Genomic DNA, 16,529 nt, shown 5'->3' on the forward strand with positions numbered 1-16,529 from the left:
CCCCACCCCATGACAGGCCCTGGTGTGTGATGTTCCCTGCCCTCTGTCCAGGTGTTCTCATTGTTCAGTTCCCACCTATGAGTGAGAACATGCGGTGTTTGGTTTTCTATCTTTGTGATAGTTTGCTCAGAATGGTTCTTTTGAAGTCTTATAGTGGCTTCCGTTAGAAAGACAATAAATGACAAATGTTTCCTATTCAGACCTTTAAAAAGTGCTAGACTCGGCCGGGCGCGGTGGCTCAAGCCTGTAATCCCAGCACTTTGGGAGGCCGAGACGGGCGGATCACGAGGTCAGGAGATCGAGACCATCCTGGCTAACACGGTGAAACCCCGTCTCTACTAAAAAATACAAAAAACTAGCCGGGCGAGGTGGAGGGCGCCTGTAGTCCCAGCTACTCGGGAGGCTGAGGCAGGAGAATGGCGTGAACCCGGGAGGCGGAGCTTGCAGTGAACTGAGATCCGGCCACTGCACCCCAGCCTGGGCGACAGAGCGAGACTCCGTCTCAAAAAAAAAAAAAAAAAAAAAAAAAAAAAAAAGTGCTAGACTCTTAGTTACTCTCCTCAGGATTAGGAGAGCCTGTAAGAAAAAGATCTAGTGAGCTTAATAGAGATTCATTACAGCTGCAAATTTTCCCCCACAAAGGATGACTTTGCAGGACCATTTCAAAATAAGGAAAAGAAACATGCTTTGGGGTAAAATATTTTGACTTTCTTCTTGGTCACATAATGTTATGCCAGAGTCAGATTGGAAGGTAAGTCATGATATATAGGCTTAAATAAAACCCATCTGATGAGAATATATGGTTTGTAGGGCATGACTCCCCAGACCACTTAGATAGGAATTTGGGCAAGATAAGAAAAAAACAAAATCAGATCTTAGTCCTAAATGTGCACCAAAAGTACCCAGAGATTTTGTTAAAATGCAAATTCTTATTCAGTATATCTAGAGTAGGACTTGAGATTGTGCTCCTGATATGAGAACCACACTTTTAGTGTAGACTGAACAGATAGTACCTTTAGTAAGATTTTAAGAAATACAGTTGTGCACCAGCATGCTGGAAAAGCTTGGAGTTGCCTATTTTCTGAAGGCTGGGGCTCATAGTGAGAGATGCCACATGAAATTGGTGTTTCTAATGTTGGAACCGAACTGTCGATTCCTTCCTGGGCAGGGGTCGCCGCGAAGGATCACCGACACGAGATTCACAGCAGAGAGTTATTTATTACTAGCGCGCTAGGGTCCCAAGCTCTAAGTTGGCCCTGGGACCCTGACTGCTTGTTACAGGCTGTTTATATAGGCAAACACAAGTTCAAACACAGCTTAGGGCGCGAAATTCAAACAAAGCTTTAGGCGTGTGGTAATTGGGTCTGTCTATGGCCTGAGCAAGGTGTCTTGTTCTAATTGGTTAGAGCAGGACCTTATGAGGTTTTTTCCTGGAGTTGTTGATTCCGGGAACTTCGAGGCAGGGTGGGACCCCCGGAATTGGCAGGGTGGGACCCCATGAGGTTGTTTCCCGGAATTGGCAGGGTGGGACCCTATCAGGGTGGGACCCTATTGAGGCAGGGTGGGACCTTATCCAGAGCCACCTGGTGTTAATTTTTTAAGTTCTTTTTTTATGAGGCCTAGTTTCTAAGTTTTATGCGGCCTAGTTTCACTAACATTACAGAGATGAAAAAATCTCATAATGGCAGACTACAATTGACAACACTGAATTGACATGGAAGCTAGAGTGAACATAGGGTTGGCTTTACCTGTAGGAATCTAGGATGATGGCTGATAGATAATAATGTTCCTATGAACAAAATGTATTGTTAACCCAACCATGGCATTGATTTGTGTAATAGAAAGAGAGCAGAGAGAGGGAGGAATGGAGAGAGAGAGAGAGAAAGAGAGAGAGAGAAGGAAGGAAGGAAGGAAAGAAAGGAAGGAAGGAAAGAGAGAGAAGAAAGAGAAAGAAGAAAAAGAAAGAAAGAAAGAAAGAAAGAAAGAAAGAAAGAAAGAAAGAAAGAAAGAAAGAAAGAAAGAAAGAAGGAAGGAAGGAAGGAAAGAGAAGAAAGAAAGGGAGGGAAGGAAGGAAGGAAGGAAAAGAGAGAAGGAAGGAAGGAGAGAAGGAAGGAAGGAGAAAGAGGGAAGGAAGAAAGGAAGGATGAAAGAAAGAAGAAAGAAAGAGAAAGAAAGAAAGAAAAAGAAAGAAAGAAAGAAAGAGAAACAGAAAGAAAAAATTGAGAACTCTAGTCAGCCACTGAATGAAAAATAACTCGCCCTAGCCCCGTTTCTAGATCTAAATCAGTTGAGCTCTAGAGCCTATTGATTCAAAGAGAAGCTGAGTGTAATTATGAAAAAGAATCCTGAAAATCTACTGCAAATGTATAAAAAATAGTTCCCTAATTCTTCTCTGAAGAGATCTAGGTCATTTATTGTGATTGGTGTATGTCCTAGAGAATAAATGATTATTGGGTTTTTTTCTTTCTTTGAACTTGCAGGTCAATAATATCAGCTATTGCTTTCAACCAGGGTTTGTTTCCAAATAGTCTTAAAATGTTCAAATTACTAATGAGGGCATCAAAGTTGGAGCGGAACTACGTTGTTTAGAAAATTTAAACCACTGCAGAAATGACTCGATACTCATACACCGACATTTCAGGACTCTACATTCATTTTAGGCAGGATGAGGGGCATAAGTTTGTGTGTGCAGCATGTTTAACATCACACATTTATATATATTCATGAACAAAAAAATAAAAATTAACACTTATTTGTCAAACCCAATTTATATTTTTCCAAGATAGAAACTTACGTTATTATCACTGTCTGTTGTGATAATTTATTTCTAAACAATTTTTGAAGACCCTGGAGGCTGAAATATTTCCTCATTATATGTAGTATGTACTTCTATTCATTCTTCCTTTGATTTTCCTCACTTTTCCCAGTGTCTGGACTTGATTATGCTAAATATTCAAATATAAAATAGTTTGAGGTTTTTTTCCTCTGAGTTCTACTAAATTACACAGATAATTTCTAGCAGTGAATAAATTTCTAGCAATGAATAAAACATTTGTGAAACTAAATGTAATTTTTTAAATAAATGGGGTTCTTTGGCTATGTGTGTTATTTTCATCTTTTTTTCTTTTTATTGAAGTATAGCATGCATAAATAAAAGGATACATATCCTGGTGTGCAGTACAATGGATTTCCAAAAAGGGATCACTCTCATGTAACAAGAAATATTAATATTGTCTGAATTAAGCAATATTAATATTTTGATACTATTTTAATATATTTTAAATTTTTCATTTTTAGATGCTTATTGTTGGTATATAAATTTAAAATTGATTATTAATTTTGAAAAAAAATAGAGCATCATCTGCATCCCAGCAGTCACCCTCACTCCCCATCCATGTCACCAGAAACACAAGGGCAACTATTACTCTCATTTCAGCACATTTAAATAATGTTTCCTGGTCTTCAATTGTATGTGAATGGAATTATGTATTATGTACTATGTTTGTATCCTGACTTCTTTTGCTCAACATATTGTTTTTGAAATCCACCCATGTTGCTGCATGTAATTGTAGTTTATTTACTTTCATTACTGGATTCCATTTCATTATAATCCTTTCCATTATTTATGGTTGTTTCCCTTTTTAGTCTATTACAAATAATGCTATGAACATAGTTGTGTAATATTTTGGTGAGTGTAAGTATGGAGTTCTTTTGGATATACACCAGGGAATGGAATTACTGTGCCCTAAATTGTGAGCTAATTCAGTTTTAGTATATACTGCCAAAGAGTTTTCTAAAGTGGCTCTTTCAATTTATACTCTCACCAGAAAAGTATGAAGATGCATACTAACATTTAGAATTGTCAAACTTATTTATTCATTTTAGTCTTTCTGGGAGTTTTAATTTGCATTTCCTTGATGGCATATAATGTTAAATATATTTTCCTAAGTTTACTGTACATTTGGATATTTTAAAAAATTAAATATCTGTGCAAGAATGTTGTCCTTTTTTTTTTGCTATTGTCATTTTCACATTTAGGTATAAAATTCTTTATACATCCTTAATATTGTTCTTTTAACAGATATATACATTAGAAATATTTTCTGTCATATTAGCTTACTTGTGACATGTTGCGGGAAGTCAGGGACTCCGAATGGAGAGACCAGCTGGAGTCAAGCTGGAGCTGCGGCAGAGGAACATAAATTGTGAAGATTTCATGGACATTTATCAGTTCCCAAATAATACTTCTATAATTTCTTATGCCTGTCTTTACTTTAATCTCTTAATCCTGTTATCTTCGTAAGCTGAGGATGTATGTCACCTCAGGACCACTGTGATAATTGTGTTAACTGTACACACTGATTATAAAATGTGTGTTTGAACAAGATGAAATCAGTGCACCTTGAGAAAGAACAGAATAACAGCAATTTTGTGGGGGGGAACGTTGAAGACAACCATAAGGTCTGACTGCCTACAGAGTTGGGCAAAAAGAGACATATTTTTCTTCTTGCAGAGAGCCTATAAATGGACATACAAATAGTGAAGATATTGCTAAACTCTTTTCCTAGAAAGGAATATTAATATTAATACCCTGGGGAAGGAATGCATTCCTCGGGGGAGGTCTATAAACAGCCGCTCTGGGAATGTTTGTCCTATGCGGTTGAGATAAGGACTGAGATACGCCCTGGTCTCCTGCAGTACCCTCAGGCTTACTAGGGTGGGGAAAAACTCCACCCTCATAAATTTGTGGTCAGACTGGTTCTCTGCTCTGAAGCCCTGTTTTCTGTTGTTTAAGATGTTTTTCAAGACAATACATGCACTGCTGAACATAGACTTTTATCAGTAGTTCTGCTTTTGCCCTTTGTCCTGCTCCCTCAGAAGCATGTGATCTTTGTTAGACCCTTATTAGTATTTTTGCTTTTTGCCCTTTGAAGCATGTGATCTTTGTACGTACTCCCTGTTCTTACACCCCCTCCCCTTTAGAAACCCTTAATAAAAACTTGCTGGTCTGAGACTCAGGTGGGCATCATGGTCCTACCAAAATGTGATGTCACTCTGGCAGCCCAGCTGTAAAATTCTTCTCTTTGTACTGTCTCTCTTTATTTATCACCCAACTGACACCTACGGAAAATAGAAAGAACCTATGTTGAAATATTGGGGGCAGGTTCCCCCAATAGTGACACTCTTAATTATGTCTTTAAATTCATTTTAACTTTAGTATACACCTCTTTATCAAGTTTTCTCTTTAAATGAATATTTTCTGTTCTTATTTAAAAAAAATCTGACTATCTTAAAATAGTAAGGGTATTTTTATATTTTTCTAAAAGCTTTATTGTTTTTTCCACATTTAGATCTACAAATCACCTATAGTTGATTTTTTTTTTTTTTTTTTGAGATGCAGTCTCGTTCTTGTCACCCAGGCTAGAGGGCAATCGCACAATATCGGCTCACTGCAACCTCTGTCTCCCAGGTTCAAGTGATTCTCCTGCCTCAGCCTCCCAAGTAGCTGGGATTACAGGCGTTCACCACTACACTCAGCTAATTTTTGCATTTTTAGTAGAGACAGGGTTTCACCATGTTTGCCAGGCTGGTCTCGAACTCCTGACCTCAGATGACCTGCTTACCTTGGCCTCCCAAAGTGCTGGGATTACAGACATGAGTCACTGCACCCAGTCAGTTGATTCTAATATATAGTGTAAGGAATGAGATAAGATTCATTATTTTTCTATGTGAATATTTATTAAAACTTACACCATTTATTGAAGATACAATTTTTTCCCCACTGAATTGCAGAGTTTCCTGCAATAAATAAAGAGATCACTGACATCTAAGTAAGTCCAGTTCTAGATTTTCTCCAGTTACTTTGGTCAATGTGCTTCTCTGTATGTCAACACCACACTATTTTAATTCTTACTATAGCATTATGTAAAGTGGACATTGATATGATAGTCCTCTGACTTCATTATTCAATATGGCCTTAGTTATTCTGTGTCCTTTGCATAAATTTCTGTACAACTTTTAGATTCAGAGTCTTAATTTTCACACACACACACGTATTGCACACATGCACACATATACAGACACACAAATCTGGTTATTTTATTTGAAAGGCATTTTAATCTACAGATAAATTTGGAGAGAATTTATGTCTTTAAAATATTGAGTCCTTCTATCCATGCACATTAAATGTTTCTTCATCTTTAAAATTAACTTTATTGTGATATAATTTACACAATAAACTCCTTCCATTTAAAGTGTTCAGTTTGCTAAAGTTGACAGATGTATATACTCATAAAACCATCACCACACTCAAGACACATAAAATTTCCTTCAGCTTCTAAAGATCCCCATATTTCTTTGTGGTTCATTCCTCCCTCAGCTTTTAGCTGCAGGCAAAACTGATCTGTTTCTTATCACAAGAAGTTATTGTGTATTTGCTACATATCTGGCTTCTTTCACTCAGTATAATGATTTTGAGATTCATCTATGTTACTGTGTTTATCAATAGTTAATTCCTTTATATTTCCTCTATTGTATAGATATAATATCATTTATCAATTCAATTGTGGTTGTTTCCAATTTGGGGCTCCCGTAAATAAAGCATTTCTTTTAGGTAAATACATAGTAGACTCTGTAGGTCATGTGATAGGTATATATTTGTGTTTTGATAATATCAGTAAATAGTTTTCCAAAGTGGTTATACCATTTTACATTCCAGAGGAATGTGAGAACTTCTTTACTATTTCAGAAACTTGCTAATAACTTTAAACAAGCAAGTTTTATGCTTTACCTGTAAAATTATATTTGTAAAATTCATGTTGTTTCCTTACTACTGTATAATCTCCCCACGATCTAAGCAATTCCTATTTCACTTAATCCTCACAAAATATTCTGATGTAGATGTTATTCCATTTTTATGTTTTATGAAACTCATGTATGCAGTTGAGCTGAGTACCTAAATTTTTGCAGCTAGAGAGTGGTGGAATTGGAGTTTGAATTCATGTATGACTGCTAGTCTTTGGGATCTTTTATTAAACCATGCCATTTTAGAAGGTACAGTCTTCAGTAAGAATAAAGATATATGTATACGATTTTGAATAAGCATTGTAATGTTACCTAATGTCTCCCTGCTGTACTAACAGAAAGATAGCATAGTGCCTGAGAGAAGCTCAGATTCTGGGTTCACATCATAGCTGATGTGGAGGCTAAAGCAACTCCATCTTGGATGCTAATTTGCCATGTTGGTTTCTGACTAGCCCCAGCTCCAGGAAGTCCTCTAAGATTTCCTGTTAACCTATTGTTTTTTATCTAAGAGCAGGTATTTACCATCAATCCTGCTCTCAGGTCAAGCAACCTTGATGTTATCCTACTTCAGTAGCATCCACTCCCTCTGAGAGTAAGAGCTATAACTACTGCATAAAGCTAGAGTTTCAAGTGGTCACATTTCCCATCAAAAGTGCTGTACAGAGAGTGCTTTATGTAGAAGAAAGCCAGAGAGAATATATCCAGTTGAGGACCTGGAGAACAATATGTAACTGACATTGCAAGATCACCTGAGGACAGGCTTACCTCACATATTTTTTGTTTGTTTCTGAGATAGATCAAATTGGATTTCTGACGATTATACTCAAAAGAGATTCACCTAATACACAGGTTCACTGTTTTTGCTGTGCAATCAACACCCCTTTCCTGAGCTTCTTCTCCTCATTGTAGTTTGTTTATCCATTTCTTCAAGGGATGCCACATTTTACTACAGATGTAGGAATTATCATTCAAAAGTTATTATTGAGAAAAAAATAAAAATTACTAATTTACTTAGTGGAAGAATATCAGGAGTTTATTTCCCAGGAATGATGAAGAGTGTAAGTGTATACCAGGTCAGACAGGTGATCACCATGCTGGCAGATCAGGCAATCCTGTGTCTATAGGCCATTTCACTACCCCAGTAGACTTTCTTAAAATATTACTAATAATTGTTAATTCAGAGTGTTTTTGCTTGTGTAACATACTGTTGTGGCTTTTTTACTCCCATCATTTGGCAAGCAGGAGCATTACAGCTCTTTTGCTTTGGCAGTTTGGCAAGTTCCAGGTTCTTGTCCCGCAACTGAGAGGAACAAGGTATGCAGAGGGGGTAAGGCGGAATAGAATTTGAGTGAAAGAAAAGCTCTCAACAGTGAGAAGGGACCTGAACATGTGTAGCCATCTGTGAGGCTGAGTCTGGAGTTTTCATGGGCTTAGAATTGGGGAATACATGCTGATTGGTTTATGGGTAGGCTTGGAAAACACGCCATTTGATTGGTTAAAAGACATCATTCAGAAAGAACCAACCAAGAGACAGTAAGACAGGATGGAAGACCTCATTCCAGTCTGTGGGTTCTTTTTTTTTTTTTTTTTTTTTTTGAGATAGAGTCTTGCTCTGATTCCTAGGCTGGAGTACAATGGTGTGATCTCAGCTCACTGCAACTTCTGCCTCCCAGGTTCAAGAGATTATCCTGCCTCAGCCTCCCAAGTAGCTGGGATTACAAGCACCCACTACCATGCCCGGTTTGTATTTTTTAGTAAAGACAGGGTTTTGCCAAGTTGGCCAGGCTGGTCTTGAACTCCTGACCTCAAGTGACCCACCTCCCTTGGCCTCCCAAAGTGCTGGGATTACAGGCATGAGCCACCGTGCCTGGCCCAGTCTGTGGATTCTATCCAGGACTGGTAGCTCAGTTTTCAGACTTTAGACAGCCCTTGACTTGAAGGTGGAGTTTCACTGGGTACCTGTCCCTGTCTGCCTAGGAATTTGCCTGTCTCCTGTCGCTATCAATATCAGGTACAAGCCTACTTTTCCCCAATACAGCTTTATTGATGTGTAATTAACTAATAAAATTATAACTGCATGAGGTGATAGATGGGCTAACTTGATTGTTGTGTTCATTTCACAATTTATACCAATATCAAATAATCACATTGTACTCCTTAATGGAGGAAGAGTACTTAAATATACAATACAGTATTATTAATTATAGTCACTATGCATTAGATCCATGGAACATATTCTACACGTAAGTGAAAGTGTATACCCTTTTACCAACATCTCACAGTTTCCCCTACTCCCTATCCCTTGGCAACCACAGTTCTGCTTTCTGAGTTTGACATTTTAAGATTTTATGTGTAAGTGAGATAATACAATATTAGCTTTTCTCTAACTGGCTTAGTTCACTTAGCATAAATGCCTGCCATATTTATCCATATTCTTGCAAATGGAAGGATTTCCTTCTTGTTTAAGGCTGAATAATATTTCATTGTATACACACACCACATTCTGTTTACTCACTCATTCAGCAGCAGACACATAGACTGTTTCCATTTTTTGGCCATTGTGAATAATGCTGCAATGAACATGGGAGTGCAGATATTTCTTTGAGATACTGATTACATTGCCTTTGAAGATATACCCAGAACTAGGATTGCTGGGCACTATTGTAGATCTTTGTAATTTTTTCAGGAGCCTTTATACTGTTTTCCACAACTCTAAACTGTTTTTCAAATGTACCAATTTACATTCCCACCAACAGCCAACAGTGTACAAGAGTTTTCTTTCCTCCACATCCTCTCCAGCACTTGTTATCTCTTATCATTTTGATAATGTCCATCCTTGCAAGTGTGAAGTGACATCTCATTGTGATTTTAATTTGCATTTCCCTGATAATTAGTGATATTAGAAACATCTCCACATACCTGTTGGCCATTTGTACATTTTCTTTACCTATATGAGTCCTTTGATAATTTTGTAATCTGAATATTCATTGGTTTTTGTGTGCGTTTGTTTGCTACAATATTGTATAATTTTCTTATGTATTTCAGATATTAACACATTATCAAATATATGGCTTCCAAATATTTTCTCTCATGTTACAGGTTGCCTTTTCATTTTGCTAATTGTTTCCTTTGCAGAGCAGAAGCTTTCTAGTTTGATATAATCCCATTTATTTCTTTTTACATTGTCCATGCTTTTGATGTTATATCCAAAAGTCATTGTCAGGATCGATGTCAAAGAGTTTTTCTCATTTTTAGGAGCTTTAAAAATTTCAGGTCATGTAATTAAGTCTGGAATCCATTTTGAAGAATTTTGCGGGGAGTGATGTAAAACAGGAATCCAATCATCTTTTTTTTTTTTTTTTAAATACATGGACATCCAGTTTTTCCAATATCATTTATTGAAGAATTTTACTTTCCTTAGTTTGTATTCTTGGTACCCTTCTCAAATATTAGTGGCTACATACACATGAGTGTATTTCTGAATGCTCTATTCTGTTCCATTTGTTTATGTGTCTGTTTATATGACAGTACTATACTGATTTGATTACTATGGCTTTACAATATAGTTTGAAATTGAAAAGTATGATGCCTCCATCTTTATTCTTCCTCAAGAATGCCTTGGCTATTTGGGGTCTTTTTGGTTGCATACAAATTTTAAGAATAAATTTAACCAACGAGGTAAAAGATTTATACTCTGAGAACTATGACATTGATAAAATAAATTGGAGAATATACAAATTAATGGAAATATATCCTGTGTTCATGAATTGTAAGACTTATTATTATTAAAAATGCCCATACTCCCTGCTACAGTTTGGAGATATGTTCTCCCAAACCTCACATTGAAATTTGATCCCCAGTGTGGGAGATAGGGCCTAATGGGAGGTGTTTGAGTCTTGGAGGTGGAATCCTAGTAAATGGCTTGGTGCCATCCTTGTGGTAATGAGTAAGATTTTGCTCTGTTAGTTCCTGTGAAATCTGGTTGTTAAAATAAAATATTTTTAGAAAGGCTGATATCTCCCTGTCCACTGCTTCTTTTTTTGCCATGTGATCTCTGCATATATTGGCTGTCCTCCATCTGCCATGACTGGAAGGAGTCTGAGGCATTCACCAGAAGCAGATGGTAGTACCATGCTTCTACCTGAAAATCTGTGAACCAAATAAGCCTCTTTTCTTTATAAATTACTCAGCCTCACATATTTCTTTATAGCAACACGAAGTGAGTAAGAACTACCCAAAATGATCTATAGCTTCATTGTAATCCTATCAAAATTCTAGCAGCATTTTCACAGAAATATCAAATACATTATCGAACATCATGTTCAAGGAAATAAATTGAAAACTTCACCTTTCTTTGATGGAGAAACTATATGAGACAATAATAGTATCATGTGATTCCCCATTAGACAGATCTACATTTCAAAGGGCAGGATTTATTTTCCTCTTTTTTCATTTTATTTATTGATGCAGCCTGAAAACCAAGAACAGTGATGGGAATGTACTAGTCATTCAATAAAGTTTTGTTGAGTAAATAAATAAGTTTTCATCTCAACTCCGTCAAATACTGACTGTGTTACATTGGAGAAATTATTTAATCTTTCTAAATGTGTTTTCTCCAAATGTCAGACTTGTAGTATTCCATTATAAACTGTAGGAAGATGCAAGAAGATTCTTTTAAAAACATGTAGAGTGATACCAAAATGTAACCCATAGAGAGAAACAAAAAAGAAGGTAAATATTCATAGTTTAAGCAATTTTTTTTAAGAAAAGATGGGGTGTAAACCAGAATTCCTATGGCCATAATAGTAAGATTTTGCAAGAACTGTATCTCTTGACCTAATTCTCAAATAAGTGTTTCAATGAATAAAAAGATTTAGCTTATAAAACCAAAGCAGAAATGATATGCCAATGTGGAGATCTTGCATACGTGAGAGTGTCAAAGTATAAGGATATTATTGGGTAAACCTTCAGAAATAATCTTCAGAAATAATTTGGTTACACTTTTAGACAATGTCTTGGCATAAATATTGCTAAGTGTTCCATCTATGTCTAATATCTTATGGATCCCATTGGAATTCAGTTCTTGTACTACAAAGAGAAAGATAATCTTTTGATTTATTGACAATCCCATAAGCTTGTATGTTTAAGTTCATGGGACCTAATGTACTGAAGAAAGAAAATATGAATTATGGTGAATCTTTTTTATCCTTCTGTATTATTATCTATATACTACAAGCAAATATTTATCAGGGAATTAACTTGGTGTCTTCCATTGTAATTATACTGTTATTCTTGCCATATGCATCCTATGCATTGTCTTTTTCTTTTTTTTTTTGCAACTTATGTCAATTGGATGATACTTATAACATAACTTTATTTTCAGAGGTAAGTTATTCAATTATTTGCTGAAATACATAAAGCTTACATGTAGTCTTCAGGTTTTTATTTAAAAGGGTGATACTTTATTATATTTTTCTTTGAAATCCACTTTTTCTAGTGTGGATATAGCTAATTAATCTTTCCTTAACTGGTGTTAACATGGTTCATGTTTTCCAACACAAATAAAGTACTTTAATATATATATATTTTTTTAATTTAAAGAATGTTGCTTATAACCACCAAATACTTAAGTTTTGCTTTTATATCCTATCTGATAATCTTTGTCTTTTTTATTGGAGTGCTGAGATTATGTACATGTAATGCAATTGATATGATTAGTTGTGTATATCATCTTTCTATTTGTTTTCTTTTTGCCTCAACTTATCTTTATTACTCTTTCTCACTGTTCTATGATTTCATTTCACCTTGTTTTTTGACCTATTGTAATAACTCTTGTTGTTACTGTTGTTTTTTTTTAAAGTTAGTGGTTAAGATTTATGGTACACATCTTTATTCTAGTCAACATTCAAGTGATATTATGCCACTTCATGCAAAAAAAATTCTTTGGAAATGAGGCTGCTGCCCTCCAGACACCAGAATTGTAGAAAAAAGAGCAGCATGCAATCTGAAAAGCTGTAGGCATTAAATTCTAACCCATGGAAATAGCCATGTGGTCTACACCCAAGAAAGCTATGGGACAGGGCAGCCCAAGGTTTTGGAGGCGCATTCTTTGCACCAGTATGGGATATGGAGTCAAAAGCAATTATTTTACAGCTTAAGGATTTAATGTCTGTTCCACTGTGTTTTAGACATGTATGGGCCTGTTACCCCTTTCTTTTGTCATGTCTCCATTTTGGAATGGGAACGTTTACCCAATGTCTCTTCCACCATTGTATCTTTGAAGTTAATAACTTGTTTTTCATTTTACAGGCTTATAGCCAGAAGAAACTTGTCTTGAGTTTCAGATGAGACTTTGGACTTAGGACTTTGGAGTTGATGCTAGAACAAGTTAAGAATTTTGGGGGATTGTTGGGAAGAAATTGTTGTATTTTGTAGTGTAACAAAGACATGAGGTTTAGGGTACAAGGGTGGGATGCTATAGTTTGGATATTTGGCCCTCCAAACCTCCCTATTGCTGAAGATGTGGCCTAATGGAAAATGTTTGGATCATGGAGATGGATCCCTTCTAAATGACTTGGTGCCATTCCTGCAGTAGCAATTGAGTTCTCAATTTGTTGGTTTCCAGATATATTACTTCCACTGAGAGTTCCCTGAGAGCTGGCTATTAAAAAGAGCCTGGCATCTTCCCCCTCTTCTATGCTTTCTCTCTCACCATGTCATCACATACCAGATTCCCTTTGCTTTCCACTGTGAATGAAAGCAGCCTAAAGCCCTCACCAGAAGCAGATGATGATGCCATGCTTCTTGTTCAGCTGCAGAACTGTGAGCTAAGTGAATGTATTTTCTTTATAAATGACCCAGCCTCAAGTAATCTTTTACAGCAACACAAAATGGGCTAAAACAAGATTGCTCCACTGTCTTCTCACTTGCAAGGTTCTTGGTGGCAAGTCTGTTCTCACCATTATCTTTGCTCCTCTGTCTTTTGTGCTCTGGCTTATTAAGATATTCCTTTTGTCACTGGTTATAAGTAATCTGATTATGATGTGTTTCTGAGTACTTTTAATCATGTCTTCTGTGCTTATGTGAATTTTGTTGAATTTTTTGGTTAGAGTTTTCATCAAAATTTAAAACTTTGGACATTATTTCTTCAAATGATTGTTATGTCCCTATTGCTCTTCTTTACTGGGGGAGGTCTCCAATTACACATTGCTTAAAGTTTTCCCACAGCTTACTGATGGTCTTCTCAATTTTTAAGGTTATTTTTTTCTTTGTTTAATTTTGAATGGGTTTCTTTGCCATGTCTTCAAGGTTACTAATCTTTTGCAAAGTTTAATTTGCCATTAATCCTATTCAGTGTTATTTCACTTCAGGTATCACCAGTTTTATCTCTAGAATTTCTATTTGATTCTTTAAAAAATCATCCATGGTTCTATTTAACTTTTTGGAAAACTGAAACTCAGATGTATTAACTATTTACTATCCATGTCTGCTAACTCTAATATCTGCATCATTACTGGGTCCCTTTTGATTTGTTGGTTCTTATCCTTATTATGGTTTGTATTTTCCTGCTCTTAACTAGCAATTTTTAACACACTTCTCGTCATTTTTTAATTCTAGCTTGTTGAGTGCTGAAATTTTTTGTATTCCTATAAATATTTTTGAATTTTGTTCTGGGACATGGTTAAATGGCTTGGAAACCATTTGATCTTTTTATATTTGATAGGTTGAACTACAGCAATATTGTTCTAGGGCTCATTATCTCCCATTATGGGGGCAGGAACCTTCTTAGTGCTCTGCTGAATACTCCACTAATCATGAGGCATTTTTTTTTTCTTCTTCTAGTGGGAAGAGGCACAACCGCCAGCCATTTATGTGCACTTTAAACTATTACAACTAACCCTCAAAGAGGTTCTTTCTCCACTGTCTGGCAGTTTCTTAAATTCATGTGCCAATTAGCACTCTGCTAAATATTTAAGAAATGCCTCTCAATATCTAGAATTATCTCTTCGCAGAGCTCTCTCTTCCCTGGGATTGTGTCCTGTGAACTATAGCCTCCGCATGCCTCCTTTTGTCTCTCTGGACTCTTGAATTTATCTCCTCAAATCTTACAATCCATCTGCTTTTTCCTGGATTTCCCTTCCCTGCAATTTGAAAAAAAACTAAAACAAAAACAAAAAACCCATATCAAGATAGTACTATAGTAAGCTGAGACAAGAGCAAGGTTTACCTCATTTGTTTTCCATCTCTGAGGAAACAATATCAATCAATATCAACATTAATATTTGTCTCCTATACCATGTAAAAAAGTATATTTTCTCAATTAAAAAATAACTATCTCTTTACCCCAATTTATGTTACAATTACATGTCCTTTTTCTACTTTCCTCTACAGAAAAGTCTGAAGAAGAGTTTTTTACTCATTGTCTCTATTTCCTGATTCTTTATTAAAGCTACTCCAGTCAAGCAATAGCTCGGAAAACTCTGCCTTAATGTAAGATTTTCTGGGGACTCAGTCTTTAATCTTTTCTTAAGTTCCGTTTATACTCCTTCCCATTGTGATCTCATTTAATCCCATGCCTTTAAATAATATTTATATCCTTATCATCCCAGGTTTTAAACTGTCTGCCCAGAACTGACCCTGAACTTTGGGTCAGTAACAAAAAATATCTTACTTAAAATTCAATATTTTTAATTGTGTTTCTAACAGCAATCTCAAACTTAAAAATGTACATCTGATCTTTCCATTCCAAACCTCTTCATCTTTCAGTCTTTTCTATTTCAATTACAAAATAATTATTTTACCTACATAGTCCTTAAACACTGGGGTCATAGTTGACTCTCCTCTAAAATATCTTCATGCAATTAGCAAATTCTGTTGACCCTATTCTTAAATAATTTCTCGAATCTGACCAATTTAGCCATTTCTTGCTCTCAGTTTGGACAAACACACCATCATGTCCTGTCTAAATTACTATAATTACTTTCTGACTGGTCTCTGTGTCTCTATTCTTCACTCAATTTATTCTGTTCTAAACTGAGCATCTAGAATCATCATATTAAATATATGAATAAGTCACATTTGTGGGGAAAGTCCTCCAGTGATGTTTCATTGCTCTAAGAGTAAAGTCAAAGTTCTTGTTACGACCTATGAGTCATTATGCAATTTGGACCTAAACTGATTCTTTGACTTAATCTCTTGATTTTCTCATTCTTTGATTCTGCTTTAGTCACACTGGTCATCTTGTGATTTATTTTTCTTTTATTAAAGCAGGCACTCTATCAGCGTGGGAGTTCTTAACACAAACAAAATAAGTTGCCAACATTCAGTTAATTAATTGAAAGAAGGGCTCTATTCTGGTTGGCATGAGAACTGTTAAACGGTCTGGGAAGTGGTGAAAGAAATAAACCTGTGCCTTGTTGCAAAAAGTAGACCATTTAAGAAGACGGCAGTTTAGTGGACACAAAAACTCCCGTGACTTACTTTACTTTCCTCCTGCTGCACCCACAGAAACAGGAACAGATCCTCTTAAGGTGACAGATCCTAAATTGATGATTTGCTAATATCTCTACTCAAAATTGAGTCAAGAACTGGAAAGTGCTAACCTGGTAGGTCAAAGTTTTTATATGATTTTTCTTGGAGAATACTGATTCTCCATTTTACTATAATCTTACTAAGAACATTTGAACATCACATGTACCCCATAAATATATACAATATGTGTCCAT

At 36.0% G+C, this 16,529-nt stretch overlaps 1 long non-coding RNA gene across 3 annotated transcripts in view; it reads right to left on the reverse strand.

Moving 5' to 3' along the window:
* The window catches only part of LOC126936035 (uncharacterized), an 87,224-nt gene that overhangs the window by 31,023 nt on the left and 39,672 nt on the right, over positions 1–16,529 (reverse strand). For 2 of the 3 annotated variants that reach the window (XR_007719373.1, XR_007719371.1), the window contains exons 2-3: positions 4,121–4,183; positions 2,795–2,945 (exon numbers count right to left, since the gene is read on the reverse strand). This is a non-coding gene — a long non-coding RNA (uncharacterized LOC126936035). The remainder of the gene's footprint in view (positions 1–2,794; positions 2,946–4,120; positions 4,184–16,529) is intronic. The other variant, XR_007719372.1, reaches the window with a different exon arrangement.

The sequence above is a fragment of the Macaca thibetana genome, chromosome 14 (assembly GCF_024542745.1).
Source record: "Macaca thibetana thibetana isolate TM-01 chromosome 14, ASM2454274v1, whole genome shotgun sequence".
In the NCBI taxonomy this organism is placed as follows: Eukaryota; Metazoa; Chordata; class Mammalia; order Primates; family Cercopithecidae; genus Macaca; species Macaca thibetana.